Genomic DNA, 17,918 nt, shown 5'->3' with positions numbered 1-17,918 from the left:
GTAAAGGAGGGAGACAAGTGCCTAAGAAAGGGGAGGGGGAGGGTGAAGGGAAGGGGAATAGTAGAACATATAAAGAAGGAAGGGAAGGTTAGGTAAGGGAAGGGAATGAGAAAGGAGGGGAAGGAGAGGGAAGGGGAGAGGAGGGGAGAGTGTAGAAAAGATACAGAAGGAAGGGAAAGGAAGTAAGAGGAAGTATGGAATGGAACAGAAGAGGAGAGGAGGAAAAAGACATATGGAAGGGGAAAGAGCAAAGGAGATGAGAGGCGGATAGGAAGTGAAGAGAGCGGAGGGGAGATAGGGAAAGGGAGGAGAGGAGATAGGGAAGTAGAGAAGGCAAGAGAAGGGAAGAGATGGAAAGGAGAGAAACAATGAGAGGAAAAATTAAAGTAGGGAAAGAAGGAAAGGAGTAAAAGGGGAAAGGAAAGCAAAGGGAAGAAAAGAGAAGCAGATGGGAAGGATGGAAAGTAGAGGAAAGCAGGGACTAGAAAGAGATAGGGAAGGTGGGGGAATGGAATGGGGAGGAAGGAGAGAGGAAAGGAGCGATAAAATTGGAAGGGTAAAGAAGTGATGGAGAGCAGAGGAAATGACGAGGGGAGGAAAGTTAGAAGAGGGAAGGGAATGGAAGGAAAAGGGAGGTGAGTGAATGGAAAGAGAGGGGAATAAAGAAGGAAGGGAGGGGCGTGAAAGATTGAGGGCAATAGAAAAGAACAGAACAAAACTGGGAAGAAATAGGGAGGTTAAAGGGGTTGGCAGGGGAATGGGGGGGAAGGAAATGTGAACTTTGCGAGTGAAAGGAAGGGAATGAGAGGTAGAGGTAAGGGAATGGCTAGGAAAAGTGAAGGTAAGGGATGTGAGAGGGAGGATAAAGATCAGTTGTGGAAAGGTATATAAGGGAATGGATTGGCAGGGAAAGAGAGTGAGGGGCAGAATTAAGCATGGGAGGGGTGGTAAGGGAAGGTGTAGAAGGGATGGGAGAAGGAAGTGGATGGAATGGGGAAGAAAGGAAAGGAGGACCGAAAGAATGACAAAAGATAAGAAGATTTAAGTAAGGTGAGGGGAGGCATAAGGAAGGAAAAAGTGGATGGAATAAATGAAGTGCTAGGTACAGAATGGAATTTAAATGTTCTGGGAATTGATAAATTGGGTATCAGAAGGCTGCAGGAAATGGGATGCGAGGAGAGAGTAGAGGTAAGGAAGAGAGGGAAAGGAGTCAAGTCAAGTCAATGAAAGGAGGGCAGCTGTAGGAAAGGAATTGGAGAGTAGGGGTGAGAACCAACATGTGGTGAAGGAAAGGAAGAAGAGATCAAGGAAGGGGCAGGGGAAGGGAATAGGGCAAAAGTGGAAGGGAGGCATAAAATTGATAAGGAGAGACAGGAAGGGGTTGTTTTGGAAATGTGAAATATAAGGCTTGGAAGGAAAAAAGGGAACGTGGCTTTCAACAAAGGTGGGGAAGAAATTAAGGATTGAGGGAAATTGGAATTTCAAGTTGGTTTTCGGTTTGGTTCCAAGTTCATTTTTCATTCTGATTTTCAGTTCAGTTTTCATTTGGTTTACTTACTCACCTTGTCCCCTTGAACCCACCCCAGCCCCCATTCGACCTCTCACTGGTCCTCTCCATCCGTTGTCCTTGAGTGCAATGCTGCAGCTGCCTGGTTACCAGTCTTTTATGCCAAGGACACGTCACAATAGAAACTTTACACTATGTCATCATACATCACCACTTTATGGGTGATACCATGTGTTTCAGTTTAAATGGGGGCGCTGGCAGGTCAACTGTATTCTCCAACTCTTGAGAAAATCAAGCTTTTTCGTCACAAAAATGACCCTGCATGTGGTATAGTACCCCAACAATATTCGGTCCTTTTATCGCTGCTCCAATTGAGGCCTCTCCTCTGCACATATCCTCTGACTCTTGATATTGCATTGCCGGGCCTGTGATATCAAGTGTTCCATTCACAGTATTCTTCTTCTTGTGGTGTTGAGAAAGCACAAACCTTTCGCGTGAATTGTAGAAAGAGAGATTTTCTCAGACTTCGTTTTAAATAAATTATATTTTCACCACAAAGCTCATTGACACGACCTGCCTGCACAGCGCTCCTTTGATGTACATATTTAAAGTTTTCTACTGGGCCACATCCACATGCTGCGTTTGGCCTCCTTGCCCCCTAGCACAATGTTAGTAATCCCCCTAACTCCCTTCAAGAGGGTCAAATATTAATAGGAATAATTCATGTAAAACTTCCCAAATGGTGATCATTTAATCCAGTGAACATAAGGGACTGAGTCTGTGAGTCTCACCGCTGGAGACCAGAAGCTTGTGACAACACTGCCCCTTATTGGTGATGATGTGTTGTTGCAGAGGTGGAGTACAAGCTTTTTCTGAAACAACAAATCTTTCTTTGAATGGTTATTGTTTTTTTTCCTTCGGGCTCAACTATTTCCTTTTTAGGTCGAACCTAGGAAATGCACATGCGCTGTTGCGAGACATGCTGTAGTCAGTATATGGGATTTAAGCCCTCTAGTACACTTGCTATTTGCCAGCATCATTGTCACTCATTAGTTCTTAATGAAAGTCTTGTTCACCAACAAATAATTTTGTCTTGCATGGAAGCGCATGGAAGTGCAGAAAGTCCATTTTACTAGCAACAGCCCATAAAAGTCTCAAACTGAAATATTCTAGTTCATGCAGTGCTGCACAAAGCACATATCTACAATTGGTGCAGTAGGTGCAGTGGCACCGGAGCTCAGAGCCCTTGGGGATTCATTGAATCCTGATAATTGCGGTATTTTACTACTCCAAAAGCAGTCAAGGGGGTCATTCTCCGTCCTTTCACCAGGGACCATGGCCTCCTTGCCACAATGCTGTGCTGCAGTTGTCAGAAACAAGCTTACTTGTGCACGCTTCTTGTGAAAAACATGTCTCTTTTTATTCTGTGTTTACTACTTAGGTTTTAGATCTCGTCTTCAGTTTAGGGATTGCTCCATGTCTACTCTGTGGGAATCTACAAGCACCACTTTGGTTCGATAAAAAGCTGATAAATACATTAGAAATATATCTCACTTGGAGACAGTGAAAGACTAAAGCCAACAGATTTAAACAAGCATTTACAATGCAACGGGTCTCGCGTTTGCTCATGTTAGAGCTGATCGCGTTGTAAACTCCTAACCCGACATTTCACCTATTGGGCAAAAGTGCATTTATGTACATAACCCGAAAAAGTGAAATTAACTATGTAAAGTGCTCAACTTCTGCCAAGCAAGATCGCGCTCGTGAATTAGAGAAAAAGAAGTCCACGAGCGCGATGGAAAACAGCGAGCCTCGCATGTTTTCTGTACTTGGTCGCTGCGCTCGAGGAGGGCTAGCTACCGGAAAAGGCATGACGTATATGTGCCTTCGACTAATGAAAGCAAGCAGATTTTATTAGGCAAGCCCACGAACCAATAAAAAACACTGACGTGAAGTTGACAGGGCTCCGAGCCCTTTTCTAAATACTAAAGCGTCTCGCTGCGATAAGCATGCGCAAGCGCATGCAACGCAGGCTCGACCCTAAAAAGAAAATTAGGACTTGCAACGCTTGTAAATGCCTTAGTGCAATAAGATCTGCATTAACAACAGACTCAATCATGTTGTGTGATTTTGTATGGCTAAACAAGCAACAAAATATCATGCTAGATAAGGAATCTTTGTAAAGGATTTGTTCATTCTACGGACAAACACATTCCCCAATTTCGAATCATTAATACACCAGCAAGAGTTCACTATTAATGGCTGAAGGTGACCAAATTTGAAAATTGTATTTCACTGCACTACATTGTGCAATGCAAATGAATACAGAAAATGGTGGAATATGTGTCAAGTGTGGGCAATCTAAAATTATGGCAGGCTTTAGACGTCCCTGCACTCTCTTCTCTACCCTGGACTTAGAATGTACACATTCCAGTAGTCTAGTGTTTCCCAAACTTTGTGACCCAACACGGGAAAGTCCAAATAATATTGCCTTTATAGTCTGTATTTATCTTGTTACGTTGCACGTTTTCTTTAGCAATGTTAAAGTTGCACTTAAAGTCAATGGCTGTGGGCAGGAACAGAGGATCAATGCGCTTTATAATTCCTTACAGATCTCACCCCTAACTATCCACCATGCCACATAATTCTACTACACAAATCCACTCCACACCACACAATTCCTCCACACACAATTCCATAGCCTTCAATTCAAATACAACCCACATAATTCCACTACACACCACATACATCCACTCAACTCAAAACCAAACACGCTTCACCTGCTCAAGTGTCATCACCCACTGTTTAACCGTCAGGTCTGTCTCGCAACACGCGTCCCAACTGGACTTGACAAGTAGCGCAAGGTTCGTACCTGCCACCTGTAAGGCTACATATAATACAGTTGTTGGAAATAGCCCTTTTTGCAGGGTCATCCCCAGTCTTTTTGCCTCCTTCCTCCTATTTTTTCTGACCTGTTTTTGTTGGAGTTAGGACTCTGGGCACTTTACCACTGCTAACCAGTGCTAAAGTGCATATGCTCTCTGTGTAAAGTGTACTGTTCATTAGTTTATCCATGATTGGCATATTTGATTTACTGGTTAGTCCCTAGTAAAGTGCACTAGAGGTGCCCAGGGCCTGTAAATCAAATGCTACTAGTGGGTCTGCAGCACTGGTTGTGACACCCACATTAATAGCCCTGTAAACATGGCTCAGACCTGCCACTGCAGTGTCTGTGTGTGCAGTTTTAAATTGCCAATTCGACTTGGCAAGTGTACCCACTTGCCAGGCCTAAACCTTCCCTTTTACTACATCTAAGGCACCCCTAAGGTAGGCCCTAGGTAGCCCTATGGGCAGGGTGCAGTGTATGCTTAAGGTAGGACATATACTAGTCTGTTTTATATGTCCTAACAGTGAAATACTGCCAGATTCGGGTTTCACTGTGTAAGGCCTATCTCTCTCATAGGTTAAAATGGGGGCTGCCTTTAAATATCCTTAAAGCTCAGATTCCCTTTGAGAGCAGATAAAAATATGGAGTTTAGGGTCTCTGAAATCACAATTTAAAAATACATCTTTTAGTGAAGTTGGTTTTTACATTGTCTTTTTGAAAATGCCACTTTTAGAAAGTAGGCATTTTCTTGCTTATACCATTCTGTGACTCTGCCTGTTTGTGGATTCCCCTTCTAGGTCAGTTTGACAGGAGGGCTGTTCACACCTCTCCTCTAGACAGTGACACAAAGGGGGCTGGGGTGTAGCCTGCATATCTTGATTAGCCGTCTGTGCTGGAGGGGAGGGGAGGAGTGGTCACTCACACCTGAAAGGACTGCGCCTGCCCTCACACAATGATGTCTCCGACCCCCTGGTGAGTGTCTGGGGCCTGGCCTGGACAAGAAAGGATCTTGCAAACACTTAAGACTTTGCTTTGAAGTTTGCCAACTTCAAAGGCAGAACTGGGTATAAGAAGAAGACCCAAAACCTCAGACTTTTAGAATCTTTCTGGAACCAAGAGGAACCTCTGCCCAGGAGAAGGGCTAAAGAACTGAAGGAGCAGTACTGTCCCTTTACTGTGTTGCTTTGCTGGACTGGCCTGCAGTTGCTGCCTCTGCCTGACAAGAGTGCAAATGGTGAACTTTTCTGTGTGTCCTGCTTGAGAAAATTCTCCAAGGGCTTGGAGTATAGCTTGCCTCCTGTTGGAAGTCTCAGGGACACCAAAGACTTCAGTTTCCTCGACCTGCAGCACTGGGAACTGTGTGTTTGTGCTGCTCAAGAGAGAAACCACTGCGACGCCGCCAACGACGCTGCTGCCCTGCACCATGAACTGCCGACCCCCCACCGAGTCGCATTGCCCCGCTTTGCACCGCGACCCTGGTCTGACCGACGCTGTAATCGGAAGACTTCACTGAGCTGCTGCTCGCACCGCGACCTGTGGGCCCCGCAGTCCGGTATCGCCTGCTCACACTGCAGCCTGGGCATCCCCGACGACAACACTCCTGCTGCCACCGGCGCCGCTGCCTGCACCGTGGCCTGTGGACACCGCTCGTGAGGTACGCGAAGCACCGTCCCGTGCCACACCGTAGCCATGGTCCACCGGCGCCAGCATCATCGACTCCTGTGTCGTCACCAGGCATCCTGCCTGCATCGTGGCCTGTGGACACCGCTCGTGAGGGTCACAAACACCATCCCGTCCCACACCACTGGACTGGGCCTACCGACGACAGCACCTCAGCGACGACGATGCCGCTGCCTGCACCGTGACCAGTGGACATTGCACGTCGCACCTCCCTGCTTCACATCACAGCCCTGGTCTTACTGACGCCGCTGGACGGCGTCACCGAGCCGTTGCCTGCACCGTGACCTGTGGGCACCGCATATTGCATCGTCCCGCTTCGCACCGCAGCCCCTACGCCATCCACGCCGGCGCACCTGACTTTATGGAGTTTGATCCACAACACAAGTGACCTCAAGGGTCCGACGACTCCTGCACTGACTCCGGAACCGACACTGCGACGTCAGCTACGCCGCTCTCCGGAGCTCACTGCGAGGATCACAACGCCCTGCAAATCCAAGGTACTGTTTGTGGGTCTTCCCGACACTGTAGCTGGCCCACAACGCCGCGGCCGGCCTGAACTGCTGGTTTTGCTGATCACGACGCCGGGATAGCCCCAGGTGGAGCTATCGACTTCAAGGAACTGCATTTTTTAGTAAATCTTGCAGAATTCATATTTTTATTACTGTATGTTGGATTTTTTTTGTATTTGGTCTTGTTTTATATAGATAAATATTGACTCTTTTTCTAAAACTGGTGTGGTGTCCTTTTGTAGTTTTTTCACTTATTACTGTGTGTTATGTGCAAATGCTTTACACATTGCTTCTGAGATAAGCATGACTGCTCATGCCAAGCTACTAAAAGGGTGAGCAGTGGTTATCTGAGTGGGTATCTCCCTTAACCTGACTAGAGTGAGGGTCCCTACTTGGACAGGGTGCAAAGCGACTGCCAACTTGAGACCCCATTTCTAACAACAGTGATTGCCCTGCAGCCTATACCATGGGTCACTATACACTGCAACTCGTAATGGGGATTGGGGGCCTCTCTCCCCACCCTCCAATTGGCCCTGATAGCCAGGACAAGAGCATTGTACGCTACAAATTCACCTGCTCCCAAACCATTGCTATCCTGCAGGTCCTGAAAGGAGCGCATAATACTGAGCAAACGTTTCACAAATCTCAGCTTGAGAGGACACAATGGCACCTGTAGACATGCAGATCACCCATATAATGGTGATGGGGACTGTCAAATGTAAAAGCCTGCCAACGTGCAAACTGGCTTATCTCCATCCATGTGCTGGTTAGCCAGGGGCACTCTGTAGTCAATATTGTTAAGTTGTTGGACTCCTCCCTATATTGGTTCCACAGTTTGCACAGCCGCATCCAAGCCTCCTCCTGTTTGGCACCCTGTGGAGGAAGGATGCCCACTTCCCCCAAGATGTCTTAATACAGTGTCCCCTTACAACCACCTTTATGACATCCCACTCCACTCCCAGGGAGCCTGCTGTACCCTCATTCTCCTCAAAATAATGAACCAAATGTCCGCTGATGTGTCGCTATATACGGTGTCAAGCAGGCCATCGGTCCTCAGGCGGCAAGTCAGAATAGGTGCACTGTCAACTTCACATTGGAAGGTTACCTTGAGGGGATTGTAGTCATACAACATCCTGCCTAGGTACTCCGAGTTCCGGACCCGGGGGCCAGAGCTCCGCATTACAAAATAAGTAATCCAATCTGGTGTGGACCTGATGCCCTGGAGCATTATAGGCATATTCATTATCATCAGGGTGACAAGGTGACAAATATCATATAGTTGTGTTGTGGGCATCCATTCCTTGAAGTGTTTTTTCACCTGTAGACCCTGAGTCCCAGGTATTGGGCCACTGATCTGCTAAGGAGGTATAGTGTACAAAATTAAAGTCCCCCCCCCCATAGACTAGGGGACATGGAATTAAGGAGCAAAGCTGGGGACAGTGTGTGTATGAAATCCCTGTGGAGTGTCTTGAGGGCATAAAGTGAAATAATCGCAAGTGGGACAGCGCACAGGTGTCGCAACCCCTGGATATTCCATGTTAGTGCATTAGATATCGTAGCCATAGAGCACATATAGAACGCCCCCACACAGAGGCCCACCAAGTCCATCAAAGAATGCTAGGAACACATCTTTTCCCCTACTCTCCCCGCTGCCCATTTCAACTCCTGTTACTAACCAAACAATAAACAAAACATTAACCCCCTTTCCCTCGGCTTGGACACCAACTGGAATCATATCACAATATCCTCAAGTAGATGGTCAGTAATTAAGGCGTAACTGTTGCACTGATCAACCCTTATGGGAATCTTCGTGGACCGGGCCAAGAGGTGTGCAGAATAAAGCCCTGGGTGGCCCCAAGAATCCAAGCGCTGATAAGTCCTAAGACTTTATCATAGGTAGTCATGCCTGCCAGTAACTCCCCCGATGACCCTCACTCCATCTGCTCCTCCCCCAGAAGGGGTCCCAGTCAATTCTCTCACCAAGACGGTAGGTCTTACGGACCAGGAAGTGCTCTACAAGGAAACCCCACGAGGCAATGGTGGAGTCCCCATCTGAAGCCAACAACCCCGGACCATCCATCACCGACTCCTGATCAGTGTTGGGCACCGGTGCCCAGAACCTGTTAGTACCCTGGAGCGATATCTCAGCCACTACCAATGCACATTCCTTTGCAGCTTGTTCACTGGCTGGCCGTGCTCAGGACCTGTGTTGTAGACATCTGGTCCTCCCATCAGACCATACTCGTAGATCACCACTCTCCTCGCCTCCGATCGGTCCGGGACATCCTTGGGTCACAGTCAGGTCGAGGCCTCCATAGGGAAAGTCAACCACACTACGCTTCGCAGGAAAAAGCAGGCAGGGTATAGGACAGGCCCAAACTTTGCAACTGCGCTTTCACAGCTCCAAATGTGTTACCTCTTTGGACTGCCGTCGTATAGTCAGGGTAGGCGGTGATGAGTTCCCATTGTAAATCCAAGAGCCTTTTGTGTGGAAGAACTGGAGGATTAAGTCTCTGTCTCTGTAGTTGAGCAGGCGTGCAATCACCGGATGTGGAGGAGCCCCCGTAGCAGTTGGCAGGCCAGGGTTGCAAGGCACCCTTTCCACTGAGCAGAACTAGGTGACACGGTTAGCCAAGAGCATTTGAGACAACAAATCCTTGAGAAAGAGTTCTGTGTTGGGGCCATCTGCTCTTTTGGGAAATCACAAAAAAATTTATATTATTGGGTCTCGAGTGGCCTTCATTGTTCTCTTCTCATGCCTTAAGGTCTTGCACTTCTGTCTGTAGGAGCTTGAGTTGGTTCTGGACAGAGACTAGAGAGGGCCTCATGGACGTCAGGGAGGACTCAGCTTCATCCACCCTTTCCGTAAGCTTGGTGTGGTCTGCTAGTAGAGGACCGGTTTCCATCTGAAAGGGACCCCAGCTGGGCCTCCATAGCACTTTTTGAGTCCTGAATAGCCTGCAGCACTTTGTCAAACATTCTGGTGTGCTTTTTAAGAGTGCTTTCCAGATGGCGGATTGGGTCCACTGGCAGGTTGGAGGTAGCCAGGATATCCATAATTGACTTCTGGGGGATGGAGGATTGGTGGTTTTTGGTTTGACCATGCCCCTGCAATCACTGTCACCAGCGACCGCACCTCTGAGAGGCATAGCAAACAAATCAGTTCTTTAGCCACTACACCTGAGGTCCTCCGAGTATGTAGACACACGCCAGAACCGCGTCAGTGTCTTGTAGCATGTGGATTCTTATCAGAAGAAATAGGGGTCAGTCGGACATGCAACCCTCGGTCAGCCAGCAGAATGTTCACACTCCCTCCGGAGACCCTCCAGGCGGTGATGCATTCCTTCTCTTTATTGATATGAGTGCCTGAGGGGAGGGAGATCGTGAGGATAAGAGCGAATTTCTATGGACTCCAGGGTGCGCAGCAGAGAAAGAGCTAGGCCCAAGGCTCTACCTTCCAGTCAACCTGGCGCCTACACTCTTCTCGCCCTCCAGCTCTTTTTCTCTTGTGGTGCGGGGGACACTTAATTACAGGGCCAGGTGTTTCTCCCCATACCCCTGTGATGAGCAGTTTCGCTTTGTGCTTGTTAAACAGGTGCCTCTTCACCTCACCATGACCATGGGGGCCAAGCACCATTCAGGCCACTCCAAGGTGTACTCCCCCATGACCTTCAGTGCTCTGATTTGCCACCCCTGTGGCTGGGGCCTTGTCTGCTGATAGTGTCGTCCTCTCATCTGATGGCACAGAACATCGTGGGAGGTGGGGCGTGCACACTCTTGTGCCTCCACTGTAGGAGTTCCAGTACCCCATGTAGGGCCCACTGTGCCGGACCCCAGCAGTCAACAATGCTGTTGTGCCCAGCTTCCGTGGGGAATGTCCACACCCGGACCTTCGGGCTGCCCTCCGCAGCAGGCAAGGAGCGTGGGGCAACAGTCACATTGGTCTCACCCTCTCAGAGCTCCCAGCACCGAACCTCTTGCAAGCCACGCAAGGCAGGGGATTAGGTCCTGCAGTCAGGTAATCTGCATCGGCATCTAGAATGCTGCTGGGGAGGGAGCTCACCAGCCCTCAGTGAAGTCTTCCAGGCAATTGGGGGGAGGGGCGCATACACCTTTGTGCCCCTTTCACAGGGAATCTGGGCAGGCGCACTGGGCCCTCTGCAATGGGTCTCCGCAGCCACAAGTGCTGCTTTGCCCAACGCCTGCAAAAGACGACAAGGCGTTCTGCACCGCTGGCTCTCCGGTGACAATTCTTGTCTGGCAGAGAGTGGGGAGCGAAGGCAATGTAGCTTGCACCCTCAGGGCTCCCAGTGCTGTAGCCTCCAGATGCCAGCCATGCAGGGGGAGCAGATCAGGCTTCGCCACCACCAGGCACACCACTCTGGCTGCCAGCGGCCCTGTCAATACCACCAGGAAATTACCTCAGGTCCCCTGCAGCAGTCTGCGGCTCCAGGGAAGGGGGTCAGTATTCTTTGGGGGACTCATGGGGGCAATGGAGCGCAGTATGATGGTGGATGGGCCCGGAGCGGAGCCTCGCTAAAAGATGACTCCTCTGGGCGCCATCTTGGCCACGCCCAAAGAAGCCGTGAAGGGATTAGGCTGAAAGGCATTGACGGTACTTAGAGGAGTCCAGTACAGATGAAAATAAGGGATCAAGCAACATGAAAGGAGGATAAACAAATTGAGAATTTTGGGGATGTGGCCCTCCTTTTTTGACTACCTGTTTGGTGGACTGTTGTATGGAACTACAAATCAGACACGCAGGAGGAATTGTTTGAGGGGACAAGAGAATATGAGTTTTAATGTTCTATGATTTATAGCTCAGGGATTTGAGAGTGTTTGCGGGATATAAGGGATATTGGCAACATCACAAAGGTGCCTTAAATCTGCTTGATTAATACAAGGTACAATACAGATTGATTGCCTTATTGCAGCAAAATAGTTGTGGATATAATTAATCCCCATTTCTTCACCACCTTTTGATTTTCTCTTACAATAAAAAAATGGCTGCCTCCCACCAGGTGAACCTGTTGGAGCAGCGTGGGCCCTAGGGCTCCACCTGTGGCCCCCGAAAGCAATCAGAGTTGTAGGTGCCCCAGGTGTGCACCGGAGCACCCACTCAGTAAAAAAAAAACGGACTCCCACCGGCACACATAAAGTGTGCAGGGTAGAGAGCTGTCTGCATCCATAGGGGCCCTGGGGCACCCTTTTGGCCCCAATGACAAACACGTGTGTTTCCTGGGTGGGCACTGAGACAGCCACAAAAATTATAAATCAAAAGAAAAAATGAATAATAAAATGAGTACATAGAGCCACCTATTTATTATTCACTTCTCTAGCAAGAAACGCTCCATAACGCTCTGGAGCTTTTTTTAACTAAATATTTTTTTGCTAGTGGTGCCCCTAAAAGAGTCAGGGACACCACCAAATATATATTTTTTTAATGCTGTGGGTGGGCTGAAGGAAGTGCTTGACATCAAAGTTTAATGCTTCGTCTTTTATTCTTGGTGCATGAGGATAAAATGTGGGTAACACGCTGAACTCACATGAAAGCTCAGCTCATTTTGGGGTTGAGGGTTCAAGGAGACCTCAAGCTGGACCACAGCAAAGCACCTGGATCGAGCCTTCAGTGGCTCACACACCTCTATACTTTACCCGAGGTATTATGTGCTTGTAGGAAGATTAGATGCTGCTTCCAGAGTAATACCTGTTTTGCATGTGGGGATACATTTGCTTGCACTGCTGCTGACCATCTGTACTGTGAGGGGAAACTTACTCTGCCGCTAAATGCTGCACATTGTGTGTGCATGTTTATACACATGCTCGGAGTGCTGCTGCAGATTCTATCCATGTTCTGTCCATGTGAGGGAAGCTTCTATAGTTTCTGCCCAGATTTGTATGTGTTCAGTGGTTTTGAGGGAAACTTGTACTCCTGCCCGGTGCTGTACCTGTTTTGTGTGTGGAAATTTTGCTATGGGTGTGGGTCAATCCTGCACTCATACACCCCAGTGCTGTTCCTTACTCTTGTACCAATTCTGAAATGCTGTTTATTCATTGTATCTAAAGGAAGTGTTAAATGTTTCTGCTCAATGCCACACGTGTTCCATGTCTTTGAATGAAGCTTGCACTGGCCCTGCAGTACAATACTTTTTTCATGTTTGTGAAGGAAGCTTGCTCTGACTGGTCCTGCAGTACCACATTTGTTCCACATCTTTGAATGAGGCTTGCATTGGCCCTGCAGTGCCAAACTTGTTTTTTTTTATAGCCACATTTTTATTAATTTTATTAATTTTGGAATCAGTGTACACACATCGTGCACCAGCAATATCAACAGCCAGTTTTACATATTAAGTTTCACATTGCGTTTTCCGGTCCACCAACATTAAGTGTTACATTACTGTAGAACTCCATGGTAGGTCCACCACCTCACCCATATTTTATCATGTTTTTCCAGGCACACACGGGCAGCATAGACAATTTTTTCTTGGTCCACTCACCAGTCCACCCCCACCCTCCATCCCGCCAACGATATACTTCAAGGTTGCCTCCACATGGGGGCTATATCCGTTTTGGCTGTAAGGCATACCACACCCACAAATGTTCGATCTGCTTGGCGGTGCTTCCGCTGCCCTCCGCCCTGGCGGTCACAGACCGCCAGGGTCAGAATGAGGCCCTATATGTTTTGCTCAGTTTAGCTGCCTATTGGCTTTGACATGGCATTAGCCATTACATTTTGTATTCAGTTTAGCTGCCTATTGGCTTTGACATGGCATTAGACATTACATTCTGTAATCAGTTTAGCTGCCTATTGGCTTTGACATGACATTAGACATTACATTTGATATTTAGGTTAGCTGCCTATTGGCTTTAACGTGGAGTTAGACATTGTAGTTGAGACACAAATGAGCTGTGTTTTTCCAAGCTGTGTTTTTCCCCAAGATGGACCAAGCTGTTTTCTTCACACCAGACCTTAGCTGATAAGAGCACGTAGATTTTGTGTTTACCTCACAATCCAGTCTGAGAGCGAGTGAGCTCAGGAGAATTGGGCGTTCTCCAAGGTTCTTTGGCTCTCACGTTGAGTTTGCTTTTAAGGATGACTCTGGGCTACAGTGAGTTAGATTTGAATTTGCTTGACTTCAGACTGGAACTAGACGTCAGTTGCCCATCTCCCGTTTGGGTAGAGAATCTCTTTCTCGCAGTTGTCCGGAATCATCAACTTGCAGACCCCAGAAAGATGAAGCTGAATATAGGCACAGCTTGCCCATACGGTGATGAATTTGGACTTTTATGCTTTGCTGTGCAGTTATGCTATAAATGTCGTCACCTATATTTGCTGTGTACATTGCAACTGAGAAGTACTTTGATATATTTTGCTTTCATTGCTGCGACTACTTTTGAACGTGTGCTTCCAATCTACAAATTTCATCTCTCAGGAACTTGTGGGTGGGGGAGAATTAACAACAATAAATGTCTTCTTTAAACTCAGAAGTGCATTCCAGAGAAGTTCTGTAAGTTTGGTTATGAGATAAGTGGGAAAGCAGAACAGATGCTGATACAGGATACAGATCATTCGGCGGAGCAACTGCCCCAACCCCATACGTAGTAGAATTACCTCCATGTATTCCCATGGGATTGTGTTGAATGCCTTGCAAAAATCAACAAGAAGTAGGGCCATGGGACCACTGGACTGTGAGCCACGAGGTAGGGCCACTTGAACTTGGCAGATGCAGTGCTGCGTACTCCTGCCTGGCATAAGGCCACACTGATCCAGATGAATTAGATGGGCCAGCATGTTGGTGATACGTTTTGCCAGTATTTTGGCATATATCTTTATGTCAGTATTGATGAGGGGGATTGGCCGATACGATGCACACTAGTCCAGGGGCAGTCCCTCCTTTGGCAGGACCACAATCGTGGCACAATCCAGTTCAGGGGGAAAAGCTCCTTCCGACAGCGCTTCTGCATAAAAGTTTAGGCGATGAGGCACCAGCAATGAACAGAACATTTTATTGTACTCTTTTGGGTACCCATCTACCCCCACCGTTTTCCCCCAGTTAAGCTCTGATATTGCAGTGTCTACCTCTTCTGCCATCAATGTTTGATCTAAGTCTTGAGCAAGATTGAACAGAATAGTCTGTACCGGAAGGTCCCAAACTATAGAGCTCTCCTCTGTCAGATGCGGCAGGGGGTCTCTAGCATAAAGGTCTTGGTAGTAGGTCACAAAGGCCTGAACTGTCGCTGCCAATTCCACTTGGATGTTTCCGTCCCTATCGCCTATGGTTGGCATGACCCCAGCTGCTGCCCTGCGTGTTGCCAGCCAATAGAGCAACTTGCCTGAATTGTCACCCATTCCATATGCTCTTGCTGGTCGACGCCTGCCAGCATTGCTTAGCCTCCTCAAGGAATATTTGGAGTAGCTCAGACAGCGACAAAGCCAGTTGACGCTGCATCACCTGTGTATCAAAATGCCTGTCCCTCCAATTCTAGTATCTTGGCCTCGAGCTGAACTCATTGCACCCTCTGCCACGGATGTAGCTCTTGATAATGCCTGCATTGTTGATTTACATGCCTCCCAAAGGGTCGCCCCTGAGTCCACTGAGCCCTCATTGCAGATCCCCTTCAGCAAAACTGGCACACTCCGGGGACTTCAAGTACCATGCTTTAAGTCTCCAGTTCGGCTGCTGTGCTTGGAGCCCCGCATCCCAATCCGCCAAAATTGGTGCATGGTCTGATATGCCCCTGGGGAGGATCCAAACAGATCTCTAAATTCATTACTTCCATTGCTGGAACCCACACAAGGTCTATTCGGGTCTCAGTGTGATGGGCAGCAGAACGGTGGGTGTAGGCACAGTCATGCGGGTGCCAGACCTGCCACGCATCACAAAGGCCCCACGAGTCTGCCCAGGCTTTAAAGCACGCAGATCGGAGGTGTTGGATGGGACTGGGTTCCGCAGAGACATCCCCAATTAGGTCCGGCACCGCATTGAAATCTCCCCCCTAGTGTACAACAGGCTGGGAGCGATGCCAACAGCGTTCCAGTAGCCTCGTAGGTGTGCTGCAAAGGTTTCGGGGCAATATAGCAGGACACCAAATTGTACTGCTTGGCCTCTGTCTGACCTTCCACACCAATGCACCTCCCCAAGGGGTCCTCGTGAACCTTTGTCACTGTCAGTGGTAGTGACTTGTGCAACAGCAGGGCCACTCCCCGGGACCCACGTGTGAAACCAGAGTGGTATCCGAAACGTCCCAAGAAGGAGCAGCGGGTCTCCAGTAAATGTGTCTCCTGCAGTAAGACCACCCCCGGGGCATGCCTCTTGATCTGTCGAAGTACTGCGGTCCGTTTTATGCGATCTAGGAGCCCATTTACATTCCATGAAATCACTAAGATCATATTGAGTGTAGGAATGGATGTGTGCAGCCCACAAGGCACGCCAATGGACAAGGGGCGACCCAAGGGAGATGCCTTTAAATCAACACTTACTTCACATTGGTGTCCTGCAAGATGTGTGTGTTGAGCATCAGTGTTACACGCAGTCTTCATTTGAACTAGAAGACAGCATTTGATAATAACTACTATACTAGAAAGAACAATTCCCCTCCCCCAACTCCCACTCTACCCCAAACTTCCTCCCTAGAAGCATCTGTCGCCCCCATAAACATTTGAAAACTGTGGTAACTCGTGGAGGTGCTCAGCAACCTACATCTGGATACCTCCCCACCATTTACCGATGATTCAAATTAGCAATGAATAAATAAGGGGAGGCAATTATCTAGCACCATCGATCCCTCCCTCGAGTGTCAACACCTCCGCTACCCCCAAACCTGCCCAGGATGGAAATGACCCACTACAGCAACCAGTCTTCTTCAGACAATCAATCAATCAATCATAGTATTTATAAAGCGCGCTATGTACCCGTCAGGGTTTCGAGGTGCTGAGGGGGGGGGGGGGAGCGCTGCTGGTTTAGCGGTCGAAGAGCCAGGTCTTGAGGAGCCTTCTGAAAGCGAGGAGGTCCTGGGTCTGGCGAAGAGATGTGGGGAGAGAGTTCCAGGTCTTGGCGGCGAGGAAGGAGAAGGATCTGCCGCCGGATGTCTTGCGCTGGATTCGGGGTACGATGGCGAGGGCGAGGTTGGCGGATCGGAGTTGACGTGTTGGAGTGTAGAAGTTGAGTCTGGTGTTGAGGTAGGAGGGTCCGGTGTTGTGAAGTGCCTTGTGAGCGTGGGTCAGGAGTTTGAAGGTGATCCTCTTGTCTACCGGGAGCCAGTGGAGTTCCTTTAGGTGAGGGGAGATGTGACTTCGGCGGGGTATGTTGAGGATCAGTCGGGCGGAGGCATTTTGGATACGTTGGAGGCGTTTGATGTCTTTGGTTGGGATGCCTGTGTAGAGTGCGTTGCCGTAGTCAAGTCTGCTGCTGACGAGGGCCTGGGTCACCGTCTTTCTGGTTTCTGTTGGAATCCACTTGAAGATTCTGCGGAGCATTCGAAGGGTGTTGAAACAGGAGGAGGAGACGGCGCTGACCTGTTTGGACATGGTGAGGGCGGAGTCCAGGATGAAGCCGAGGTTTCTTGCGTGGCTGGCAGGGGTGGGTGGGGGTCCGAGGACGGAGGGCCACCATGAGTCGTTCCAGGCCGAGGGAGTGCGTCCGAGGATGAGGACTTCCGTCTTGTCGGAGTTGAGTTTCAGGCGACTGTTGTTCATCCAATCGGCGATGGATTTTAGTCCCTCGTGGAGGTTTGTTTTGGCGGTGAGCGGGTCTTTGGTCAGGGAGAGGACGAGCTGGGTATCGTCGGCGTAGGAGATGATGCTGAGATGATGTTGGCGGGCCAGTTGAGCGAGGGGGGCCATGTAGACGTTGAACAACGTGGGGCTGAGGGAGGATCCTTGGGGGACGCCGCAGATGAGGTTGGTGGCTTTGGAGCGGAAAGGGGAGAGACGGACTCTCTGCGTTCTGTCGGAGAGGAAGGATGAGATCCAGTGGAGGGCTTTATCTTGGATGCCGGCTTCCTGGAGGCGGGTCAGTAGGGTGCGGTGGCAGACGGTGTCAAAAGCGGCTGATAGGTCGAGGAGGATGAGGGCTGAGGTTTCGCCGTTGTCCAATTGATGTCTGATGTCATCTGTGGCGGCGAGGAGGGCGGTCTCAGTGCTGTGGTTTCGTCTGAATCCGGATTGTGAGGGGTCCAGGATGGAATTGTCTTTGAGGAAGTGGGTGAGCTGAGTGTTGACGATCTTCTCGATGACTTTCGCTGGAAAAGGGAGGAGAGAGATCGGACGGAAGTTTTTGAGGTCGTTGGGGTCAGCCTTGGGTTTTTTGAGGAGGGGTTGGATTTCTGCGTGTTT

The 17,918-nt window shown here is 49.0% G+C and overlaps 1 protein-coding gene across 1 annotated transcript in view; it reads left to right on the top strand.

Moving 5' to 3' along the window:
* WDR88 (WD repeat domain 88) overlaps nt 1-17,918 on the top strand; it is a 267,202-nt gene that overhangs the window by 76,431 nt on the left and 172,853 nt on the right. The gene's annotated exons all lie outside the window — the stretch shown is intronic.

This window comes from Pleurodeles waltl, chromosome 12 (assembly GCF_031143425.1).
Source record: "Pleurodeles waltl isolate 20211129_DDA chromosome 12, aPleWal1.hap1.20221129, whole genome shotgun sequence".
Lineage (NCBI taxonomy): Eukaryota > Metazoa > Chordata > Amphibia > Caudata > Salamandridae > Pleurodeles > Pleurodeles waltl.
The sequence above is the reverse complement of the archived record's forward strand: the minus strand, read 5'-3'. Positions and strand labels throughout refer to the sequence as shown.